Here is a 23,162-nt window from a genome sequence, read left to right on the forward strand (position 1 = left end):
GCTACACAAGAGTTGTTAGAAGGTACAGGGTTCTTCTACGCAGAAAATCAAAGGAAGGTCAAAGGTTGTCCTGAAAGGAAAATGGTGAAACACCTCATTGTGAAGCTAAATATAAGTGCTGGACATGGAGATAAATGAAAGTCGGAAAACTAAAAAGATAATTTTTACTAGGTCTCAGGACTGCTTCTATAGGATTTATTTTATTAACGATAAGAACATTGGAGACACTTCAGTAGTTTTTTTTGTACATGGTTAACATCCACTCACAACATAATCCCTTCTTCCATGTTCATTGAAGAACAAGGAACAGTCATCAAAGGTGGAAGAAAAATGAGCAAAGTCATTTCTAGCCACCAGACTCATGCTCTGAACGGGAATATCTTGAATCATCATCATGGATAGCGAGACCTTCCACTTTAGACACACATTTCTCAAGTAAAGAACTATAGAAATGATCCCTTAAAGTATAGTCTTGGTGTGGAAGTTGTTGTGATCAAGGTGAAGCATCTTGAAAAGAGCATTTGCACCACCGGTTTGTGTTGCATTCTCAGCATCAACAGTTGTTGCGATCAAATTATGTTAAATATGGAGAATTGCGAGGTTCCTCAAATGAGAAATATGGTCAACGATGCTGGTTGCCAACAGGTAAAATATGATCTAATGTTGGTGGACAGCCATTCATATTTCAAAGCTGGTTATTTTTGTGGAATTCTACCCCCTTTTAATTATTGTGTGTTTTAGCTATAGACGTATGGGTTGTACCATCAGATTTGTCTTTGTCTTCCGCATCCAGTGGTACCAAGAGTTCGTCTGTGTGATTAACGGTAGCTGAGATAGAGCTGTGTTCGTGAGACGAAGACGGATCCCGAAGGGGCCCAGGCCGGGTCTTTTTTTTACAAAAACATCTGTAGAAACAGAATGGTTTGAATTACAAACTACTAAAACCTATCTATGAAAAGCTGAGACTCTATCGAACATGCACATGTAACATGTTTTGCTCTATGATTCTCACAAGCTACACAAGAGTTGTTAGAAGGTACAGGGTTCTTCTACGCAGAAAATCAAAGGAAGGTCAAAGGTTGTCCTGAAAGGAAAATGGTGAAACACCTCATTGTGAAGCTAAATATAAGTGCTGGACATGGAGATAAATGAAAGTCGGAAAACTAAAAAGATAATTTTTACTAGGTCTCAGGACTGCTTCTATAGGATTTATTTTATTAACGATAAGAACATTGGAGACACTTCAGTAGTTTTTTTTGTACATGGTTAACATCCACTCACAACATAATCCCTTCTTCCATGTTCATTGAAGAACAAGGAACAGTCATCAAAGGTGGAAGAAAAATGAGCAAAGTCATTTCTAGCCACCAGACTCATGCTCTGAACGGGAATATCTTGAATCATCATCATGGATAGCGAGACCTTCCACTTTAGACACACATTTCTCAAGTAAAGAACTATAGAAATGATCCCTGAAAGTATAGTCTTGGTGTGGAAGTTGTTGTGATCAAGGTGAAGCATCTTGAAAAGAGCATTTGCACCACCGGTTTGTGTTGCATTCTCAGCATCAACAGTTGTTGCGATCAAATTATGTTAAATATGGAGAATTGCGAGGTTCCTCAAATGAGAAATATGGTCAACGATGCTGGTTGCCAACAGGTAAAATATGATCTAATGTTGGTGGACAGCCATTCATATTTCAAAGCTGGTTATTTTTGTGGAATTCTACCCCCTTTTAATTATTGTGTGTTTTAGCTATAGACGTATGGGTTGTACCATCAGATTTGTCTTTGTCTTCCGCATCCAGTGGTACCAAGAGTTCGTCTGTGTGATTAACGGTAGCTGAGATAGAGCTGTGTTCGTGAGACGAAGACGGATCCCGAAGGGGCCCAGGCCGGGTCTTTTTTTTACAAAAACATCTGTAGAAACAGAATGGTTTGAATTACAAACTACTAAAACCTATCTATGAAAAGCTGAGACTCTATCGAACATGCACATGTAACATGTTTTGCTCTATGATTCTCACAAGCTACACAAGAGTTGTTAGAAGGTACAGGGTTCTTCTACGCAGAAAATCAAAGGAAGGTCAAAGGTTGTCCTGAAAGGAAAATGGTGAAACACCTCATTGTGAAGCTAAATATAAGTGCTGGACATGGAGATAAATGAAAGTCGGAAAACTAAAAAGATAATTTTTACTAGGTCTCAGGACTGCTTCTATAGGATTTATTTTATTAACGATAAGAACATTGGAGACACTTCAGTAGTTTTTTTTGTACATGGTTAACATCCACTCACAACATAATCCCTTCTTCCATGTTCATTGAAGAACAAGGAACAGTCATCAAAGGTGGAAGAAAAATGAGCAAAGTCATTTCTAGCCACCAGACTCATGCTCTGAACGGGAATATCTTGAATCATCATCATGGATAGCGAGACCTTCCACTTTAGACACACATTTCTCAAGTAAAGAACTATAGAAATGATCCCTGAAAGTATAGTCTTGGTGTGGAAGTTGTTGTGATCAAGGTGAAGCATCTTGAAAAGAGCATTTGCACCACCGGTTTGTGTTGCATTCTCAGCATCAACAGTTGTTGCGATCAAATTATGTTAAATATGGAGAATTGCGAGGTTCCTCAAATGAGAAATATGGTCAACGATGCTGGTTGCCAACAGGTAAAATATGATCTAATGTTGGTGGACAGCCATTCATATTTCAAAGCTGGTTATTTTTGTGGAATTCTACCCCCTTTTAATTATTGTGTGTTTTAGCTATAGACGTATGGGTTGTACCATCAGATTTGTCTTTGTCTTCCGCATCCAGTGGTACCAAGAGTTCGTCTGTGTGATTAACGGTAGCTGAGATAGAGCTGTGTTCGTGAGACGAAGACGGATCCCGAAGGGGCCCAGGCCGGGTCTTTTTTTTACAAAAACATCTGTAGAAACAGAATGGTTTGAATTACAAACTACTAAAACCTATCTATGAAAAGCTGAGACTCTATCGAACATGCACATGTAACATGTTTTGCTCTATGATTCTCACAAGCTACACAAGAGTTGTTATAAGGTACAGGGGTCTTCTATGCAGAAGATCAAAGGAAGGTCAAAGGTTGTCCTGAAAGGAAAATGGTGAAACACCTCATTGTGAAGCTAAATATAAGTGCTGGACATGGAGATAAATGAAAGTCGGAAAACTAAAAAGAAGATTTATGCTGGGGTCTCAGGACTGATTCTATAGGATTTATTTTATTAACGACAATAACATTGAAGACATTTCAGTAGTTTTTGTTGTACATGGTTAACATCCACTCAGAATATATTCCCTTCATCCATGTTCATTGAAGAACAAGGAACAGTCATCAAAGGTGGAAGAAAAATGAGCAAAGTCATTTCTAGCCACCAGATTCATGCTCTGAACGGGAATATCTTGAATCATCATCATGGATAGCGAGACCTTCAACTTTAGACAGACATTTCTCAAGTAAAGAACTATAGAAATGATCCCTGAAAGTATAGTCTTGGTGTGGAAGTTGTTGTGATCAAGGTGAAGCGTCTTGAAAAGAGCATTTGCACCACCGGTTTGTGTTGCATTCTCAGCATCAACAGTTGTTGCAATCAAATTATGTTAATTATGGAGAATTGCGAGGTTCCTCAAATGAGAAATATGGTCAACGATGCTGGTTGCCAACAGGTAAAATATGACCTAATGCTGGTGGACAGCCATCCATATTTCAAAGCTGGTTATTTTTGTGGAATTCTACCCCCTTTTAATTATTGTGTGTTTTAGCTATAGACGTATGGGTTGTACCATCAGATTTGTCTTTGTCTTCCGCATCCAGTGGTACCAAGAGTTCGTCTGTGTGATTAACGGTAGCTGAGATAGAGCTGTGTTCGTGAGACGAAGACGGATCCCGAAGGGGCCCAGGCCGGGTCTTTTTTTTACAAAAACATCTGTAGAAACAGAATGGTTTGAATTACAAACTACTAAAACCTATCTATGAAAAGCTGAGACTCTATCGAACATGCACATGTAACATGTTTTGCTCTATGATTCTCACAAGCTACACAAGAGTTGTTATAAGGTACAGGGGTCTTCTATGCAGAAGATCAAAGGAAGGTCAAAGGTTGTCCTGAAAGGAAAATGGTGAAACACCTCATTGTGAAGCTAAATATAAGTGCTGGACATGGAGATAAATGAAAGTCGGAAAACTAAAAAGAAGATTTATGCTGGGGTCTCAAGACTGATTCTATAGGATTTATTTTATTAACGACAATAACATTGAAGACATTTCAGTAGTTTTTGTTGTACATGGTTAACATCCACTCAGAACATATTCCCTTCATCCATGTTCATTGAAAAACAAGGAACAGTCATCAAAGGTTGAAGAAAAATGAGCAAAGTCATTTCTAGCCACCAGATTCATGCTCTGAACGGGAATATCTTGAATCATCATCATGGATAGCGAGACCTTCCACTTTAGACAGACATTTCTCAAGTAAGGAACTATAGAAATGATCCCTGAAAGTATAGTCTTGGTGTGGAAGTTGTTGTGATCAAGGTGAAGCGTCTTGAAAAGAGCATTTGCACCACCGGTTTGTGTTGCATTCTCAGCATCAACAGTTGTTGCAATCAAATTATGTTAATTATGGAGAATTGCGAGGTTCCTCAAATGAGAAATATGGTCAACGATGCTGGTTGCCAACAGGTAAAATATGACCTAATGCTGGTGGACAGCCATCCATATTTCAAAGCTGGTTATTTTTGTGGAATTCTACCCCCTTTTAATTATTGTGTGTTTTAGCTATAGACGTATGGGTTGTACCATCAGATTTGTCTTTGTCTTCCGCTTCCAGTGGTACCAAGAGTTCGTCTGTGTGATTAACAGTAGCTGAGATAGAGCTGTGCTCGTGAGACGAAGACGGATCCCGAAGGGGCCCAGGCCGGGTCTTTTTTTTACAAAAACATCTGTAGAAACAGAATGGTTTGAATTACAAACTACTAAAACCTATCTATGAAAAGCTGAGACTCTATCGAACATGCACATGTAACATGTTTTGCTCTATGATTCTCACAAGCTACACAAGAGTTGTTATAAGGTACAGGGGTCTTCTACGCAGAAGATCAAAGGAAGGTCAAAGGTTGTCCTGAAAGGAAAATGGTGAAACACCTCATTGTGAAGCTAAATATAAGTGCTGGACATGGAGATAAATGAAAGTCGGTAAACTAAAAAGAAGATTTATGCTGGGGTCTCAGGACTGATTCTATAGGATTTATTTTATTAACGATAATAACATTGAAGACATTTCAGTAGTTTTTGTTGTACATGGTTAACATCCACTCAGAACATATTCCCTTCATCCATGTTCATTGAAGAACAAGGAACAGTCATCAAAGGTGGAAGAAAAATGAGCAAAGTCATTTCTAGCCACCAGATTCATGCTCTGAACGGGAAAATCTTGAATCATCATCATGGATAGCGAGACCTTCCACTTTAGACAGACATTTCTCAAGTAAAGAACTATAGAAATGATCCCTGAAAGTATAGTCTTGGTGTGGAAGTTGTTGTGATCAAGGTGAAGCGTCTTGAAAAGAGCATTTGCACCACCGGTTTGTGTTGCATTCTCAGCATCAACAGTTGTTGCAATCAAATTATGTTAATTATGGAGAATTGCGAGGTTCCTCAAATGAGAAATATGGTCAACGATGCTGGTTGCCAACAGGTAAAATATGACCTAATGCTGGTGGACAGCCATCCATATTTCAAAGCTGGTTATTTTTGTGGAATTCTACCCCCTTTTAATTATTGTGTGTTTTAGCTATAGACGTATGGGTTGTACCATCAGATTTGTCTTTGTCTTCCGCATCCAGTGGTACCAAGAGTTCGTCTGTGTGATTAACGGTAGCTGAGATAGAGCTGTGTTCGTGAGACGAAGACGGATCCCGAAGGGGCCCAGGCCGGGTCTTTTTTTTACAAAAACATCTGTAGAAACAGAATGGTTTGAATTACAAACTACTAAAACCTATCTATGAAAAGCTGAGACTCTATCGAACATGCACGTGTAACATGTTTTGCTCTATGATGCTCACAAGCTACACAAGAGTTGTTATAAGGTACAGGGGTCTTCTACGCAGAAGATCAAAGGAAAGGTCAAAGGTTGTCCTGAAAGGAAAATGGTGAAACACCTCATTGTGAAGCTAAATATAAGTGCTGGACATGGAGATAAATGAAAGTCGGTAAACTAAAAAGAAGATTTATGCTGGGGTCTCAGGAATGATTCTATAGGATTTATTTTATTAACGATAATAACATTGAAGACATTTCAGTAGTTTTTGTTGTACATGGTTAACATCCACTCAGAACATATTCCCTTCATCCATGTTCATTGAAGAACAAGGAACAGTCATCAAAGGTGGAAGAAAAATGAGCAAAGTCATTTCTAGCCACCAGATTCATGCTCTGAACGGGAAAATCTTGAATCATCATCATGGATAGCGAGACCTTCCACTTTAGACAGACATTTCTCAAGTAAAGAACTATAGAAATGATCCCTGAAAGTATAGTCTTGGTGTGGAAGTTGTTGTGATCAAGGTGAAGCGTCTTGAAAAGAGCATTTGCACCACCGGTTTGTGTTGTATTCTCAGCATCAACAGTTGTTGCAATCAAATTATGTTAATTATGGAGAATTGCGAGGTTCCTCAAATGAGAAATATGGTCAACGATGCTGGTTGCCAACAGGTAAAATATGACCTAATGCTGGTGGACAGCCATCCATATTTCAAAGCTGGTTATTTTTGTGGAATTCTACCCCCTTTTAATTATTGTGTGTTTTAGCTATAGACGTATGGGTTGTACCATCAGATTTGTCTTTGTCTTCCGCATCCAGTGGTACCAAGAGTTCGTCTGTGTGATTAACGGTAGCTGAGATAGAGCTGTGTTCGTGAGACGAAGACGGATCCCGAAGGGGCCCAGGCCGGGTCTTTTTTTTACAAAAACATCTGTAGAAACAGAATGGTTTGAATTACAAACTACTAAAACCTATCTATGAAAAGCTGAGACTCTATCGAACATGCACGTGTAACATGTTTTGCTCTATGATGCTCACAAGCTACACAAGAGTTGTTATAAGGTACAGGGGTCTTCTACGCAGAAGATCAAAGGAAAGGTCAAAGGTTGTCCTGAAAGGAAAATGGTGAAAAACCTCATTGTGAAGCTAAATATAAGTGCTGGACATGGAGATAAATGAAAGTCAGAAAACTAAAAAGAAGATTTATGCTGGGGTCTCAGGACTGATTCTATAGGATTTATTTTATTAACGATAAGAACATTGAAGACATTTCAGCAGTTTTTGTAGTACATGGTTAACATCCACTCAGAACATATTCCCTTCATCCATGTTCATTGAAGAACAAGGAACAGTCATCAAAGGTGGAAGAAAAATGAGCAAAGTCATTTCTAGCCACCAGATTCATGCTCTGAATGGGAATATCTTGAATCATCATCATGGATAGCGAGACCTTCCACTTTAGACACACATTTCTCAAGTAAAGAACTATAGAAATGATCCCTGAAAGTATAGTCTTGGTGTGGACGTTGTTGTGATCAAGGTGAAGCGTCTTGAAAAGAGCATTTGCACCACCGGTTTGTGTTGCATTCTCAGCATCAACAGTTGTTGCAATCAAATTATGTTAATTATGGAGAATTGCGAGGTTCCTCAAATGAGAAATATGGTCAACGATGCTGGTTGCCAACAGGTAAAATATGACCTAATGCTGGTGGACAGCCATCCATATTTCAAAGCTGGTTATTTTTGTGGAATTCTACCCCCTTTTAATTATTGTGTGTTTTAGCTATAGACGTATGGGTTGTACCATCAGATTTGTCTTTGTCTTCCGCATCCAGTGGTACCAAGAGTTCGTCTGTGTGATTAACGGTAGCTGAGATAGAGCTGTGTTCGTGAGACGAAGACGGATCCCGAAGGGGCCCAGGCCGGGTCTTTTTTTTACAAAAACATCTGTAGAAACAGAATGGTTTGAATTACAAACTACTAAAACCTATCTATGAAAAGCTGAGACTCTATCGAACATGCACATGTAACATGTTTTGCTCTATGATGCTCACAAGCTACACAAGAGTTGTTAGAAGGTACAGGGGTCTTCTACGCAGAAGATCAAAGGAAGGTCAAAGGTTGTCCTGAAAGGAAAATGGTGAAACACCTCATTGTGAAGCTAAATATAAGTGCTGGACATGGAGATAAAGGAAAGTCGGTAAACTAAAAAGAAGATTTATGCTGGGGTCTCAGGACTGATTCTATAGGATTTATTTTATTAACGATAATAACATTGTAGACATTTCAGTAGTTTTTGTTGTACATGGTTAACATCCACTCAGAACATATTCCCTTCATCCATGTTCATTGAAGAACAAGGAACAGTCATCAAAGGTGGAAGAAAAATGAGCAAAGTCATTTCTAGCCACCAGATTCATGCTCTGAATGGGAATATCTTGAAACATCATCATGGATAGCGAGACCTTCCACTTTAGACACACATTTCTCAAGTAAAGAACTATAGAAATTATCCCTGAAAGTATAGTCTAGGTGTGGAAGTTGTTGTGATCAAGGTGAAGCATCTTGAAAAGAGCATTTGCACCACCGGTTTGTGTTGCATTCTCAGCATCAACAGTTGTTGCAAACAAATTATGTTAATTATGGAGAATTGCGAGGTTCCTCAAATGAGAAATATGGTCAACGATGCTGGTTGCCAACAGGTAAAATATGACCTAATGTTGGTGGACAGCCATTCATATTTCAAAGCTGGTTATTTTTGTGGAATTCTACCCCCTTTTAATTATTGTGTGTTTTAGCTATAGACGTATGGGTTGTACCATCAGATTTGTCTTTGTCTTCCGCATCCAGTGGTACCAAGAGTTCGTCTGTGTGATTAACGGTAGCTGAGATAGAGCTGTGTTCGTGAGACGAAGACGGATCCCGAAGGGGCCCAGGCCGGGTCTTTTTTTTTACAAAAACATCTGTAGAAACAGAATGGTTTGAATTACAAACTACTAAAACCTATCTATGAAAAGCTGAGACTCTATTGAACATGCACATGTAACATGTTTTGCTCTATGATGCTCACAAGCTACACAAGAGTTGTTAGAAGGTACAGGGGTCTTCTACGCAGAAGATCAAAGGAAGGTCAAAGGTTGTCCTGAAAGGAAAATGGTGAAACACCTCATTGTGAAGCTAAATATAAGTGCTGGACATGGAGATAAAGGAAAGTCGGTAAACTAAAAAGAAGATTTATGCTGGGGTCTCAGGACTGATTCTATAGGATTTATTTTATTAACGATAATAACATTGTAGACATTTCAGTAGTTTTTGTTGTACATGGTTAACATCCACTCAGAACATATTCCCTTCATCCATGTTCATTGAAGAACAAGGAACAGTCATCAAAGGTGGAAGAAAAATGAGCAAAGTCATTTCTAGCCACCAGATTCATGCTCTGAATGGGAATATCTTGAAACATCATCATGGATAGCGAGACCTTCCACTTTAGACACACATTTCTCAAGTAAAGAACTATAGAAATTATCCCTGAAAGTATAGTCTAGGTGTGGAAGTTGTTGTGATCAAGGTGAAGCATCTTGAAAAGAGCATTTGCACCACCGGTTTGTGTTGCATTCTCAGCATCAACAGTTGTTGCAAACAAATTATGTTAATTATGGAGAATTGCGAGGTTCCTCAAATGAGAAATATGGTCAACGATGCTGGTTGCCAACAGGTAAAATATGACCTAATGTTGGTGGACAGCCATTCATATTTCAAAGCTGGTTATTTTTGTGGAATTCTACCCCCTTTTAATTATTGTGTGTTTTAGCTATAGACGTATGGGTTGTACCATCAGATTTGTCTTTGTCTTCCGCATCCAGTGGTACCAAGAGTTCGTCTGTGTGATTAACGGTAGCTGAGATAGAGCTGTGTTCGTGAGACGAAGACGGATCCCGAAGGGGCCCAGGCCGGGTCTTTTTTTTTACAAAAACATCTGTAGAAACAGAATGGTTTGAATTACAAACTACTAAAACCTATCTATGAAAAGCTGAGACTCTATTGAACATGCACATGTAACATGTTTTGCTCTATGATTCTCACAAGCTACACAAGAGTTGTTATAAGGTACAGGGGTCTTCTACGCAGAAGATCAAAGGAAGGTCAAAGGTTGTCCTGAAAGGAAAATGGTGAAACACCTCATTGTGAAGCTAAATATAAGTGCTGGACATGGAGATAAATGAAAGTCGGAAAACTAAAAAGAAGATTTATGCTGGGGTCTCAGGACTGATTCTATAGGATTTATTTTATTAACGATAAGAACATTGAAGACATTTCAGTAGTTTTTGTTGTACATGGTTAACATCCACTCAGAACATATTCCCTTCATCCATGTTCATTTAAGAACAAGGAACAGTCATCAAAGGTGGAAGAAAAATGAGCAAAGTCATTTCTAGCCACCAGATTCATGCTCTGAACAGGAATATCTTGAATCATCATCATGGATTGCGAGACCTGCCACTTCAGACAGACATTTCTCAAGTAAAGAACTATAGAAATGATCCCTGAAAGTATAGTCCTGGTGTGGACATTGTTGTGATCAAGGTGAAGCGTCTTGAAAAGAGCATTTGCACCACCGGTTTGTGTTGCATTCTCAGCATCAACAGTTGTTGCAATCAAATTATGTTAATTATGGAGAATTGCGAGGTTCCTCAAATGAGAAATATGGTCAACGATGCTGGTTGCCAACAGGTAAAATATGACCTAATGCTGGTGGACAGCCATCCATATTTCAAAGCTGGTTATTTTTGTGGAATTCTACCCCCTTTTAATTATTGTGTGTTTTAGCTATAGACGTATGGGTTGTACCATCAGATTTGTCTTTGTCTTCCGCATCCAGTGGTACCAAGAGTTCGTCTGTGTGATTAACGGTAGCTGAGATAGAGCTGTGTTCGTGAGACGAAGACGGATCCCGAAGGGGCCCAGGCCGGGTCTTTTTTTTACAAAAACATCTGTAGAAACAGAATGGTTTGAATTACAAACTACTAAAACCTATCTATGAAAAGCTGAGACTCTATCGAACATGCACATGTAACATGTTTTGCTCTATGATGCTCACAAGCTACACAAGAGTTGTTAGAAGGTACAGGGGTCTTCTACGCAGAAGATCAAAGGAAGGTCAAAGGTTGTCCTGAAAGGAAAATGGTGAAACACCTCATTGTGAAGCTAAATATAAGTGCTGGACATGGAGATAAAGGAAAGTCGGTAAACTAAAAAGAAGATTTATGCTGGGGTCTCAGGACTGATTCTATAGGATTTATTTTATTAACGATAATAACATTGTAGACATTTCAGTAGTTTTTGTTGTACATGGTTAACATCCACTCAGAACATATTCCCTTCATCCATGTTCATTGAAGAACAAGGAACAGTCATCAAAGGTGGAAGAAAAATGAGCAAAGTCATTTCTAGCCACCAGATTCATGCTCTGAATGGGAATATCTTGAAACATCATCATGGATAGCGAGACCTTCCACTTTAGACACACATTTCTCAAGTAAAGAACTATAGAAATTATCCCTGAAAGTATAGTCTAGGTGTGGAAGTTGTTGTGATCAAGGTGAAGCATCTTGAAAAGAGCATTTGCACCACCGGTTTGTGTTGCATTCTCAGCATCAACAGTTGTTGCAAACAAATTATGTTAATTATGGAGAATTGCGAGGTTCCTCAAATGAGAAATATGGTCAACGATGCTGGTTGCCAACAGGTAAAATATGACCTAATGTTGGTGGACAGCCATTCATATTTCAAAGCTGGTTATTTTTGTGGAATTCTACCCCCTTTTAATTATTGTGTGTTTTAGCTATAGACGTATGGGTTGTACCATCAGATTTGTCTTTGTCTTCCGCATCCAGTGGTACCAAGAGTTCGTCTGTGTGATTAACGGTAGCTGAGATAGAGCTGTGTTCGTGAGACGAAGACGGATCCCGAAGGGGCCCAGGCCGGGTCTTTTTTTTTACAAAAACATCTGTAGAAACAGAATGGTTTGAATTACAAACTACTAAAACCTATCTATGAAAAGCTGAGACTCTATTGAACATGCACATGTAACATGTTTTGCTCTATGATTCTCACAAGCTACACAAGAGTTGTTATAAGGTACAGGGGTCTTCTACGCAGAAGATCAAAGGAAGGTCAAAGGTTGTCCTGAAAGGAAAATGGTGAAACACCTCATTGTGAAGCTAAATATAAGTGCTGGACATGGAGATAAATGAAAGTCGGTAAACTAAAAAGAAGATTTATGCTGGGGTCTCAGGACTGATTCTATAGGATTTATTTTATTAACGATAAGAACATTGAAGACATTTCAGTAGTTTTTGTTGTACATGGTTAACATCCACTCAGAACATATTCCCTTCATCCATGTTCATTTAAGAACAAGGAACAGTCATCAAAGGTGGAAGAAAAATGAGCAAAGTCATTTCTAGCCACCAGATTCATGCTCTGAACAGGAATATCTTGAATCATCATCATGGATTGCGAGACCTGCCACTTCAGACAGACATTTCTCAAGTAAAGAACTATAGAAATGATCCCTGAAAGTATAGTCCTGGTGTGGACATTGTTGTGATCAAGGTGAAGCGTCTTGAAAAGAGCATTTGCACCACCGGTTTGTGTTGCATTCTCAGCATCAACAGTTGTTGCAATCAAATTATGTTAATTATGGAGAATTGCGAGGTTCCTCAAATGAGAAATATGGTCAACGATGCTGGTTGCCAACAGGTAAAATATGACCTAATGCTGGTGGACAGCCATCCATATTTCAAAGCTGGTTATTTTTGTGGAATTCTACCCCCTTTTAATTATTGTGTGTTTTAGCTATAGACGTATGGGTTGTACCATCAGATTTGTCTTTGTCTTCCGCATCCAGTGGTACCAAGAGTTCGTCTGTGTGATTAACGGTAGCTGAGATAGAGCTGTGTTCGTGAGACGAAGACGGATCCCGAAGGGGCCCAGGCCGGGTCTTTTTTTTACAAAAACATCTGTAGAAACAGAATGGTTTGAATTACAAACTACTAAAACCTATCTATGAAAAGCTGAGACTCTATCGAACATGCACATGTAACATGTTTTGCTCTATGATGCTCACAAGCTACACAAGAGTTGTTAGAAGGTACAGGGGTCTTCTACGCAGAAGATCAAAGGAAGGTCAAAGGTTGTCCTGAAAGGAAAATGGTGAAACACCTCATTGTGAAGCTAAATATAAGTGCTGGACATGGAGATAAAGGAAAGTCGGTAAACTAAAAAGAAGATTTATGCTGGGGTCTCAGGACTGATTCTATAGGATTTATTTTATTAACGATAATAACATTGTAGACATTTCAGTAGTTTTTGTTGTACATGGTTAACATCCACTCAGAACATATTCCCTTCATCCATGTTCATTGAAGAACAAGGAACAGTCATCAAAGGTGGAAGAAAAATGAGCAAAGTCATTTCTAGCCACCAGATTCATGCTCTGAATGGGAATATCTTGAAACATCATCATGGATAGCGAGACCTTCCACTTTAGACACACATTTCTCAAGTAAAGAACTATAGAAATTATCCCTGAAAGTATAGTCTAGGTGTGGAAGTTGTTGTGATCAAGGTGAAGCATCTTGAAAAGAGCATTTGCACCACCGGTTTGTGTTGCATTCTCAGCATCAACAGTTGTTGCAAACAAATTATGTTAATTATGGAGAATTGCGAGGTTCCTCAAATGAGAAATATGGTCAACGATGCTGGTTGCCAACAGGTAAAATATGACCTAATGTTGGTGGACAGCCATTCATATTTCAAAGCTGGTTATTTTTGTGGAATTCTACCCCCTTTTAATTATTGTGTGTTTTAGCTATAGACGTATGGGTTGTACCATCAGATTTGTCTTTGTCTTCCGCATCCAGTGGTACCAAGAGTTCGTCTGTGTGATTAACGGTAGCTGAGATAGAGCTGTGTTCGTGAGACGAAGACGGATCCCGAAGGGGCCCAGGCCGGGTCTTTTTTTTTACAAAAACATCTGTAGAAACAGAATGGTTTGAATTACAAACTACTAAAACCTATCTATGAAAAGCTGAGACTCTATTGAACATGCACATGTAACATGTTTTGCTCTATGATTCTCACAAGCTACACAAGAGTTGTTATAAGGTACAGGGGTCTTCTACGCAGAAGATCAAAGGAAGGTCAAAGGTTGTCCTGAAAGGAAAATGGTGAAACACCTCATTGTGAAGCTAAATATAAGTGCTGGACATGGAGATAAATGAAAGTCGGAAAACTAAAAAGAAGATTTATGCTGGGGTCTCAGGACTGATTCTATAGGATTTATTTTATTAACGATAAGAACATTGAAGACATTTCAGTAGTTTTTGTTGTACATGGTTAACATCCACTCAGAACATATTCCCTTCATCCATGTTCATTTAAGAACAAGGAACAGTCATCAAAGGTGGAAGAAAAATGAGCAAAGTCATTTCTAGCCACCAGATTCATGCTCTGAACAGGAATATCTTGAATCATCATCATGGATTGCGAGACCTGCCACTTCAGACAGACATTTCTCAAGTAAAGAACTATAGAAATGATCCCTGAAAGTATAGTCCTGGTGTGGACATTGTTGTGATCAAGGTGAAGCGTCTTGAAAAGAGCATTTGCACCACCGGTTTGTGTTGCATTCTCAGCATCAACAGTTGTTGCAATCAAATTATGTTAATTATGGAGAATTGCGAGGTTCCTCAAATGAGAAATATGGTCAACGATGCTGGTTGCCAACAGGTAAAATATGACCTAATGCTGGTGGACAGCCATCCATATTTCAAAGCTGGTTATTTTTGTGGAATTCTACCCCCTTTTAATTATTGTGTGTTTTAGCTATAGACGTATGGGTTGTACCATCAGATTTGTCTTTGTCTTCCGCATCCAGTGGTACCAAGAGTTCGTCTGTGTGATTAACGGTAGCTGAGATAGAGCTGTGTTCGTGAGACGAAGACGGATCCCGAAGGGGCCCAGGCCGGGTCTTTTTTTTACAAAAACATCTGTAGAAACAGAATGGTTTGAATTACAAACTACTAAAACCTATCTATGAAAAGCTGAGACTCTATCGAACATGCACATGTAACATGTTTTGCTCTATGATGCTCACAAGCTACACAAGAGTTGTTAGAAGGTACAGGGGTCTTCTACGCAGAAGATCAAAGGAAGGTCAAAGGTTGTCCTGAAAGGAAAATGGTGAAACACCTCATTGTGAAGCTAAATATAAGTGCTGGACATGGAGATAAAGGAAAGTCGGTAAACTAAAAAGAAGATTTATGCTGGGGTCTCAGGACTGATTCTATAGGATTTATTTTATTAACGATAATAACATTGTAGACATTTCAGTAGTTTTTGTTGTACATGGTTAACATCCACTCAGAACATATTCCCTTCATCCATGTTCATTGAAGAACAAGGAACAGTCATCAAAGGTGGAAGAAAAATGAGCAAAGTCATTTCTAGCCACCAGATTCATGCTCTGAATGGGAATATCTTGAAACATCATCATGGATAGCGAGACCTTCCACTTTAGACACACATTTCTCAAGTAAAGAACTATAGAAATTATCCCTGAAAGTATAGTCTAGGTGTGGAAGTTGTTGTGATCAAGGTGAAGCATCTTGAAAAGAGCATTTGCACCACCGGTTTGTGTTGCATTCTCAGCATCAACAGTTGTTGCAAACAAATTATGTTAATTATGGAGAATTGCGAGGTTCCTCAAATGAGAAATATGGTCAACGATGCTGGTTGCCAACAGGTAAAATATGACCTAATGTTGGTGGACAGCCATTCATATTTCAAAGCTGGTTATTTTTGTGGAATTCTACCCCCTTTTAATTATTGTGTGTTTTAGCTATAGACGTATGGGTTGTACCATCAGATTTGTCTTTGTCTTCCGCATCCAGTGGTACCAAGAGTTCGTCTGTGTGATTAACGGTAGCTGAGATAGAGCTGTGTTCGTGAGACGAAGACGGATCCCGAAGGGGCCCAGGCCGGGTCTTTTTTTTTACAAAAACATCTGTAGAAACAGAATGGTTTGAATTACAAACTACTAAAACCTATCTATGAAAAGCTGAGACTCTATTGAACATGCACATGTAACATGTTTTGCTCTATGATTCTCACAAGCTACACAAGAGTTGTTATAAGGTACAGGGGTCTTCTACGCAGAAGATCAAAGGAAGGTCAAAGGTTGTCCTGAAAGGAAAATGGTGAAACACCTCATTGTGAAGCTAAATATAAGTGCTGGACATGGAGATAAATGAAAGTCGGAAAACTAAAAAGAAGATTTATGCTGGGGTCTCAGGACTGATTCTATAGGATTTATTTTATTAACGATAAGAACATTGAAGACATTTCAGTAGTTTTTGTTGTACATGGTTAACATCCACTCAGAACATATTCCCTTCATCCATGTTCATTTAAGAACAAGGAACAGTCATCAAAGGTGGAAGAAAAATGAGCAAAGTCATTTCTAGCCACCAGATTCATGCTCTGAACAGGAATATCTTGAATCATCATCCTGGATTGCGAGACCTGCCACTTCAGACAGACATTTCTCAAGTAAAGAACTATAGAAATGATCCCTGAAAGTATAGTCCTGGTGTGGACATTGTTGTGATCAAGGTGAAGCGTCTTGAAAAGAGCATTTGCACCACCGGTTTGTGTTGCATTCTCAGCATCAACAGTTGTTGCAATCAAATTATGTTAATTATGGAGAATTGCGAGGTTCCTCAAATGAGAAATATGGTCAACGATGCTGGTTGCCAACAGGTAAAATATGACCTAATGCTGGTGGACAGCCATCCATATTTCAAAGCTGGTTATTTTTGTGGAATTCTACCCCCTTTTAATTATTGTGTGTTTTAGCTATAGACGTATGGGTTGTACCATCAGATTTGTCTTTGTCTTCCGCATCCAGTGGTACCAAGAGTTCGTCTGTGTGATTAACGGTAGCTGAGATAGAGCTGTGTTCGTGAGACGAAGACGGATCCCGAAGGGGCCCAGGCCGGGTCTTTTTTTTACAAAAACATCTGTAGAAACAGAATGGTTTGAATTACAAACTACTAAAACCTATCTATGAAAAGCTGAGACTCTATCGAACATGCACATGTAACATGTTTTGCTCTATGATGCTCACAAGCTACACAAGAGTTGTTAGAAGGTACAGGGGTCTTCTACGCAGAAGATCAAAGGAAGGTCAAAGGTTGTCCTGAAAGGAAAATGGTGAAACACCTCATTGTGAAGCTAAATATAAGTGCTGGACATGGAGATAAAGGAAAGTCGGTAAACTAAAAAGAAGATTTATGCTGGGGTCTCAGGACTGATTCTATAGGATTTATTTTATTAACGATAATAACATTGTAGACATTTCAGTAGTTTTTGTTGTACATGGTTAACATCCACTCAGAACATATTCCCTTCATCCATGTTCATTGAAGAACAAGGAACAGTCATCAAAGGTGGAAGAAAAATGAGCAAAGTCATTTCTAGCCACCAGATTCATGCTCTGAATGGGAATATCTTGAAACATCATCATGGATAGCGAGACCTTCCACTTTAGACACACATTTCTCAAGTAAAGAACTATAGAAATTATCCCTGAAAGTATAGTCTAGGTGTGGAAGTTGTTGTGATCAAGGTGAAGCATCTTGAAAAGAGCATTTGCACCACCGGTTTGTGTTGCATTCTCAGCATCAACAGTTGTTGCAAACAAATTATGTTAATTATGGAGAATTGCGAGGTTCCTCAAATGAGAAATATGGTCAACGATGCTGGTTGCCAACAGGTAAAATATGACCTAATGTTGGTGGACAGCCATTCATATTTCAAAGCTGGTTATTTTTGTGGAATTCTACCCCCTTTTAATTATTGTGTGTTTTAGCTATAGACGTATGGGTTGTACCATCAGATTTGTCTTTGTCTTCCGCATCCAGTGGTACCAAGAGTTCGTCTGTGTGATTAACGGTAGCTGAGATAGAGCTGTGTTCGTGAGACGAAGACGGATCCCGAAGGGGCCCAGGCCGGGTCTTTTTTTTTACAAAAACATCTGTAGAAACAGAATGGTTTGAATTACAAACTACTAAAACCTATCTATGAAAAGCTGAGACTCTATTGAACATGCACATGTAACATGTTTTGCTCTATGATTCTCACAAGCTACACAAGAGTTGTTATAAGGTACAGGGGTCTTCTACGCAGAAGATCAAAGGAAGGTCAAAGGTTGTCCTGAAAGGAAAATGGTGAAACACCTCATTGTGAAGCTAAATATAAGTGCTGGACATGGAGATAAATGAAAGTCGGAAAACTAAAAAGAAGATTTATGCTGGGGTCTCAGGACTGATTCTATAGGATTTATTTTATTAACGATAAGAACATTGAAGACATTTCAGTAGTTTTTGTTGTACATGGTTAACATCCACTCAGAACATATTCCCTTCATCCATGTTCATTTAAGAACAAGGAACAGTCATCAAAGGTGGAAGAAAAATGAGCAAAGTCATTTCTAGCCACCAGATTCATGCTCTGAACAGGAATATCTTGAATCATCATCATGGATTGCGAGACCTGCCACTTCAGACAGACATTTCTCAAGTAAAGAACTATAGAAATGATCCCTGAAAGTATAGTCCTGGTGTGGACATTGTTGTGATCAAGGTGAAGCGTCTTGAAAAGAGCATTTGCACCACCGGTTTGTGTTGCATTCTCAGCATCAACAGTTGTTGCAATCAAATTATGTTAATTATGGAGAATTGCGAGGTTCCTCAAATGAGAAATATGGTCAACGATGCTGGTTGCCAACAGGTAAAATATGACCTAATGCTGGTGGACAGCCATCCATATTTCAAAGCTGGTTATTTTTGTGGAATTCTACCCCCTTTTAATTATTGTGTGTTTTAGCTATAGACGTATGGGTTGTACCATCAGATTTGTCTTTGTCTTCCGCATCCAGTGGTACCAAGAGTTCGTCTGTGTGATTAACGGTAGCTGAGATAGAGCTGTGTTCGTGAGACGAAGACGGATCCCGAAGGGGCCCAGGCCGGGTCTTTTTTTTACAAAAACATCTGTAGAAACAGAATGGTTTGAATTACAAACTACTAAAACCTATCTATGAAAAGCTGAGACTCTATCGAACATGCACATGTAACATGTTTTGCTCTATGATGCTCACAAGCTACACAAGAGTTGTTATAAGGTACAGGGGTCTTCTACGCAGAAGATCAAAGGAAAGGTCAAAGTTTGTCCTGAAAGGAAAATGGTGAAACACCTCATTGTGAAGCTATATATAAGTGCTGGACATGGAGATAAATGAAAGTCAGAAAACTAAAAAGAAGATTTATGCTGGGGTCTCAGGACTGATTCTATAGGATATATTTTATTAACGATAAGAACATTGAAGACATTCCAGTAGTTTTTGTTGTACATGGTTAACATCCAATCAGAACATATTCCCTTCATCCATGTTCATTGAAGAACAAGGAACAGTCATCAAAGGTGGAAGAAAAATGAGCAAAGTCATTTCTAGCCACCAGATTCATGCTCTGAATGGGAATATCTTGAAACATCATCACGGATAGCGAGACCTTCCACTTTAGACACACATTTCTCAAGTAAAGAACTATAGAAATAATTCTTGAAAGCATAGTCTTGGTGTGGAAGTTGTTGTGATCAAGGTGAAGCATCTTGAAAAGAGCATTTGCACCACCGGTTTGTGTTGCATTCTCAGCATCAACAGTTGTTGCAATCAAATTATGTTAATTATGGAGAATTGCGAGGTTCCTCAAATGAGAAATATGGTCAACGATGCTGGTTGCCAACAGGTAAAATATGACCTAATGTTGGTGGACAGCCATTCATATTTCAAAGCTGGTTATTTTTGTGGAATTCTACCCCCTTTTAATTATTGTGTGTTTTAGCTATAGACGTATGGGTTGTACCATCAGATTTGTCTTTGTCTTCCGCATCCAGTGGTACCAAGAGTTAGTCTGTGTTATTAACGGTAGCTGAGATAGAGCTGTGTTCGTGAGACGAAGACGGATCCCGAAGGGGCCCAGGCCGGGTCTTTTTTTTACAAAAACATCTGTAGAAACAGAATGGTTTGAATTACAAACTACTAAAACCTATCTATGAAAAGCTGAGACTCTATCGAACATGCACATGTAACATGTTTTGCTCTATGATGCTCACAAGCTACACAAGAGTTGTTAGAAGGTACAGGGTTCTTCTACGCAAAAGATCAAAGGAAAGTCAAAGGTTGTCCTGAAAGGAAAATGGTGAAACACCTCACTGTGAAGCTAAATATAAGTGCTGGACATGGAGATAAATGAAAGTCAGAAAACTAAAAAGAAGATTTATGCTGGGGTCTCAGGACTGATTCTATAGGATTTATTTTATTAACGATAAGAACATTGGAGACACTTCAGTAGGTTTTGTTGTACATGGTTAACATCCACTCAGAACATATTCCCTTCATCCATGTTCATTGAAGAACAAGGAACAGTCATCAAAGGTGGAAGAAAAAAGAGCAAAGTCATTTCTAGACACCAGATTCATGCTCTGAATGGGAATATCTTGATTCATCATCATGGATAGCGAGACCTTCCACTTTAGACACACATTTCTCAATTAAAGAACTATAGAAATAATCCCTGAAAGTATAGTCTTGGTGTGGAAGTTGTTGTGATCAAGGTGAAGCATCTTGAAAAGAGCATTCGCACCACCGGTTTGTGTTGCATTCTCAGCATCAACAGTTGTTGCAATCAAATTATGTTAATTATGGAGAATTGTGACGTTCCTCAAATGAGAAATATGGTCAACGATGCTGGTTGCCAACAGGTAAAATATGACCTAATGTTGGTGGACAGCCATTCATATTTCAAAGCTGGTTATTTTTGTGGAATTCTACCCCCTTTTAATTATTGTGTGTTTTAGCTATAGACGTATGGGTTGTACCATCAGATTTGTCTTTGTCTTCCGCATCCAGTGGTACCAAGAGTTCGTCTGTGTGATTAACGGTAGCTGAGATAGAGCTGTGTTCGTGAGACGAAGACGGATCCCGAAGGGGCCCAGGCCGGGTCTTTTTTTTTACAAAAACATCTGTAGAAACAGAATGGTTTGAATTACAAACTACTAAAACCTATCTATGAAAAGCTGAGACTCTATCGAACATGCACATGTAACATGTTTTGCTCTATGATGCTCACAAGCTACACAAGAGTTGTTAGAAGGTACAGGGTTTTTATACGCAGAAGATCAAAGGAAAGTCAAAGGTTGTCCTGAAAGGAAAATGGTGAAACACCTCACTGTGAAGCTAAATATAAGTGCTGGACATGGAGATAAATGAATGTCAGAAAACTAAAAAGAAGATTTATGCTGGGGTCTCAGGACTGATTCAATAGGATTTATTTTATTAACGATAAGAACATTGGAGACACTTAAGTAGTTTTTGTTGTACATGGTTAACATCCACTCAGAACATATTCCCTTCATCCATGTTCATTGAAGAACAAGGAACAGTCATCAAAGGTGGAAGAAAAATGAGCAAAGGCATTTCTAGCCACCAGATTCATGCTCTGAACGGGAATATCTTGAATCATCATCATGGATAGCGAGACCTTCCACTTTTGACACACATTTCTCAAGTAAAGAACTATAGAAATGATCCCTGAAAGTATAGTCTTGGTGTGGAAGTTGTTGTGATCAAGGTGAAGCATCTTGAAAAGAGCATTTGCACCACCGGTTTGTGTTGCATTCTCAGCATCAACAGTTGTTGCAATCAAATTATGTTAATTATGGAGAATTGCGAGGTTCCTCAAATGAGAAATATGGTTAACAATGCTGGTTGCCAACAGGTAAAATATGACCTAATGTTGGTGGACAGCCATTCATATTTCAAAGCTGGTTATTTTTGTGGAATTCTACCCCCTTTTAATTATTGTGTGTTTTAGCTATAGACGTATGGGTTGTACCATCAGATTTGTCTTTGTCTTCCGCATCCAGTGGTACCAAGAGTTCGTTTGTGTGATTAACGGTAGCTGAGATAGAGCTGTGTTCGTGAGACGAAGACGGATCCCGAAGGGGCCCAGGCCTGGTCTTTTTTTTACAAAAACATCTGTAGAAACAGAATGGTTTGAATTACAAACTACTAAAACCTATCTATGAAAAGCTGAGACTCTATCAAACATGCACATGTAACATGTTTTGCTCTATGATGCTCACAAGCTACACAAGAGTTGTTAGAATGTACAGGGTTCTTCTACGCAGAAGATCAAAGGAAAGTCAAAGGCTGTCCTGAAAAGAAAATGGTGAAACACCTCATTGTGAAGCTAAATATAAGTGCTGGACATGGAGATAAATGAAAGTCGGAAAACTAAAAAGAAGATTTATGCTGGGGTCTCAGGACTGATTCTATAGGATTTATTTTATTAACGATAAGAACATTGGAGACACTTCAGTAGTTTTTGTTGTACATGGTTAACATCCACTCAGGACATATTCCCTTCATCCATGTTCATTGAAGAACAAGGAACAGTCATCAAAGGTGGAAGAAAAATGAGCAAAGTCATTTCTAGCCACCAGATTCATGCTCTGAACGGGAATATCTTGAATCATCATCATGGATAGCGAGACCTTCCACTTTTGACACACATTTCTCAAGTAAAGAACTATAGAAATGATCCCTGAAAGTATAGTCTTGGTGTGGAAGTTGTTGTGATCAAGGTGAAGGATCTTGAGAAGAGCATTTGCACCACCGGTTTGTGTTGCATTCTCAGCATCAACAGTTGTTGCAATCAAATTATGTTAATTATGGAGAATTGCGAGGTTCCTCAAATGAGAAATATGGTCAACGATGCTGGTTGCCAACAGGTAAAATATGACCTAATGTTGGTGGACAGACATCCATATTTCAAAGCTGGTTATTTTTGTGGAATTCTACCCCCTTTTAATTATTGTGTGTTTTAGCTATAGATGTATGGGTTGTACCATCAGATTTGTCTTTGTCTTCCGCATCCAGTGGTACCAAGAGTTCGTCTGTGTGATTAACG

General features: G+C 38.9%; 23 non-coding genes across 23 annotated transcripts; all 23 read right to left on the reverse strand.

The window, feature by feature from the left end:
- Positions 1–258: 258 nt before the first annotated feature.
- Positions 259–474, reverse strand: LOC129856299 (small nucleolar RNA U3). The gene has a single exon (XR_008759709.1). It is a non-coding gene; the product is annotated as a small nucleolar RNA U3 (small nucleolar RNA).
- Positions 475–1,272: 798 nt separating this feature from the next.
- On the reverse strand, positions 1,273–1,488 carry LOC129856279 (small nucleolar RNA U3). The gene has a single exon (XR_008759690.1). It is a non-coding gene; the product is annotated as a small nucleolar RNA U3 (small nucleolar RNA).
- Positions 1,489–2,286: 798 nt separating this feature from the next.
- LOC129856280 (small nucleolar RNA U3) lies at positions 2,287–2,502 on the reverse strand. The gene has a single exon (XR_008759691.1). It is a non-coding gene; the product is annotated as a small nucleolar RNA U3 (small nucleolar RNA).
- Positions 2,503–3,301: 799 nt separating this feature from the next.
- On the reverse strand, positions 3,302–3,517 carry LOC129856316 (small nucleolar RNA U3). Its single transcript, XR_008759725.1, has one exon. It is a non-coding gene; the product is annotated as a small nucleolar RNA U3 (small nucleolar RNA).
- A 799-nt stretch (positions 3,518–4,316) lies between these two features.
- Positions 4,317–4,532, reverse strand: LOC129856372 (small nucleolar RNA U3). The gene has a single exon (XR_008759775.1). It is a non-coding gene; the product is annotated as a small nucleolar RNA U3 (small nucleolar RNA).
- Positions 4,533–5,331: 799 nt separating this feature from the next.
- LOC129856359 (small nucleolar RNA U3) lies at positions 5,332–5,547 on the reverse strand. The gene has a single exon (XR_008759764.1). It is a non-coding gene; the product is annotated as a small nucleolar RNA U3 (small nucleolar RNA).
- An 800-nt stretch (positions 5,548–6,347) lies between these two features.
- Positions 6,348–6,563, reverse strand: LOC129856360 (small nucleolar RNA U3). The gene has a single exon (XR_008759765.1). It is a non-coding gene; the product is annotated as a small nucleolar RNA U3 (small nucleolar RNA).
- An 800-nt stretch (positions 6,564–7,363) lies between these two features.
- On the reverse strand, positions 7,364–7,579 carry LOC129856349 (small nucleolar RNA U3). The gene has a single exon (XR_008759755.1). It is a non-coding gene; the product is annotated as a small nucleolar RNA U3 (small nucleolar RNA).
- Positions 7,580–8,378: 799 nt separating this feature from the next.
- LOC129856264 (small nucleolar RNA U3) lies at positions 8,379–8,594 on the reverse strand. Its single transcript, XR_008759677.1, has one exon. It is a non-coding gene; the product is annotated as a small nucleolar RNA U3 (small nucleolar RNA).
- An 800-nt stretch (positions 8,595–9,394) lies between these two features.
- On the reverse strand, positions 9,395–9,610 carry LOC129856265 (small nucleolar RNA U3). Its single transcript, XR_008759678.1, has one exon. It is a non-coding gene; the product is annotated as a small nucleolar RNA U3 (small nucleolar RNA).
- Positions 9,611–10,410: 800 nt separating this feature from the next.
- On the reverse strand, positions 10,411–10,626 carry LOC129856365 (small nucleolar RNA U3). The gene has a single exon (XR_008759770.1). It is a non-coding gene; the product is annotated as a small nucleolar RNA U3 (small nucleolar RNA).
- Positions 10,627–11,425: 799 nt separating this feature from the next.
- LOC129856266 (small nucleolar RNA U3) lies at positions 11,426–11,641 on the reverse strand. Its single transcript, XR_008759679.1, has one exon. It is a non-coding gene; the product is annotated as a small nucleolar RNA U3 (small nucleolar RNA).
- An 800-nt stretch (positions 11,642–12,441) lies between these two features.
- LOC129856369 (small nucleolar RNA U3) lies at positions 12,442–12,657 on the reverse strand. The gene has a single exon (XR_008759772.1). It is a non-coding gene; the product is annotated as a small nucleolar RNA U3 (small nucleolar RNA).
- Positions 12,658–13,456: 799 nt separating this feature from the next.
- Positions 13,457–13,672, reverse strand: LOC129856267 (small nucleolar RNA U3). Its single transcript, XR_008759680.1, has one exon. It is a non-coding gene; the product is annotated as a small nucleolar RNA U3 (small nucleolar RNA).
- An 800-nt stretch (positions 13,673–14,472) lies between these two features.
- Positions 14,473–14,688, reverse strand: LOC129856370 (small nucleolar RNA U3). Its single transcript, XR_008759773.1, has one exon. It is a non-coding gene; the product is annotated as a small nucleolar RNA U3 (small nucleolar RNA).
- A 799-nt stretch (positions 14,689–15,487) lies between these two features.
- Positions 15,488–15,703, reverse strand: LOC129856268 (small nucleolar RNA U3). Its single transcript, XR_008759681.1, has one exon. It is a non-coding gene; the product is annotated as a small nucleolar RNA U3 (small nucleolar RNA).
- Positions 15,704–16,503: 800 nt separating this feature from the next.
- Positions 16,504–16,719, reverse strand: LOC129856223 (small nucleolar RNA U3). The gene has a single exon (XR_008759638.1). It is a non-coding gene; the product is annotated as a small nucleolar RNA U3 (small nucleolar RNA).
- A 799-nt stretch (positions 16,720–17,518) lies between these two features.
- On the reverse strand, positions 17,519–17,734 carry LOC129856269 (small nucleolar RNA U3). The gene has a single exon (XR_008759682.1). It is a non-coding gene; the product is annotated as a small nucleolar RNA U3 (small nucleolar RNA).
- Positions 17,735–18,534: 800 nt separating this feature from the next.
- On the reverse strand, positions 18,535–18,750 carry LOC129856371 (small nucleolar RNA U3). Its single transcript, XR_008759774.1, has one exon. It is a non-coding gene; the product is annotated as a small nucleolar RNA U3 (small nucleolar RNA).
- Positions 18,751–19,550: 800 nt separating this feature from the next.
- LOC129856312 (small nucleolar RNA U3) lies at positions 19,551–19,766 on the reverse strand. The gene has a single exon (XR_008759722.1). It is a non-coding gene; the product is annotated as a small nucleolar RNA U3 (small nucleolar RNA).
- Positions 19,767–20,565: 799 nt separating this feature from the next.
- LOC129856289 (small nucleolar RNA U3) lies at positions 20,566–20,781 on the reverse strand. The gene has a single exon (XR_008759699.1). It is a non-coding gene; the product is annotated as a small nucleolar RNA U3 (small nucleolar RNA).
- Positions 20,782–21,581: 800 nt separating this feature from the next.
- Positions 21,582–21,797, reverse strand: LOC129856383 (small nucleolar RNA U3). Its single transcript, XR_008759785.1, has one exon. It is a non-coding gene; the product is annotated as a small nucleolar RNA U3 (small nucleolar RNA).
- A 799-nt stretch (positions 21,798–22,596) lies between these two features.
- LOC129856374 (small nucleolar RNA U3) lies at positions 22,597–22,812 on the reverse strand. The gene has a single exon (XR_008759776.1). It is a non-coding gene; the product is annotated as a small nucleolar RNA U3 (small nucleolar RNA).
- Positions 22,813–23,162: the final 350 nt, after the last annotated feature.

Source organism: Salvelinus fontinalis, chromosome 5, assembly GCF_029448725.1.
Source record: "Salvelinus fontinalis isolate EN_2023a chromosome 5, ASM2944872v1, whole genome shotgun sequence".
Taxonomy (NCBI): domain Eukaryota; kingdom Metazoa; phylum Chordata; class Actinopteri; order Salmoniformes; family Salmonidae; genus Salvelinus; species Salvelinus fontinalis.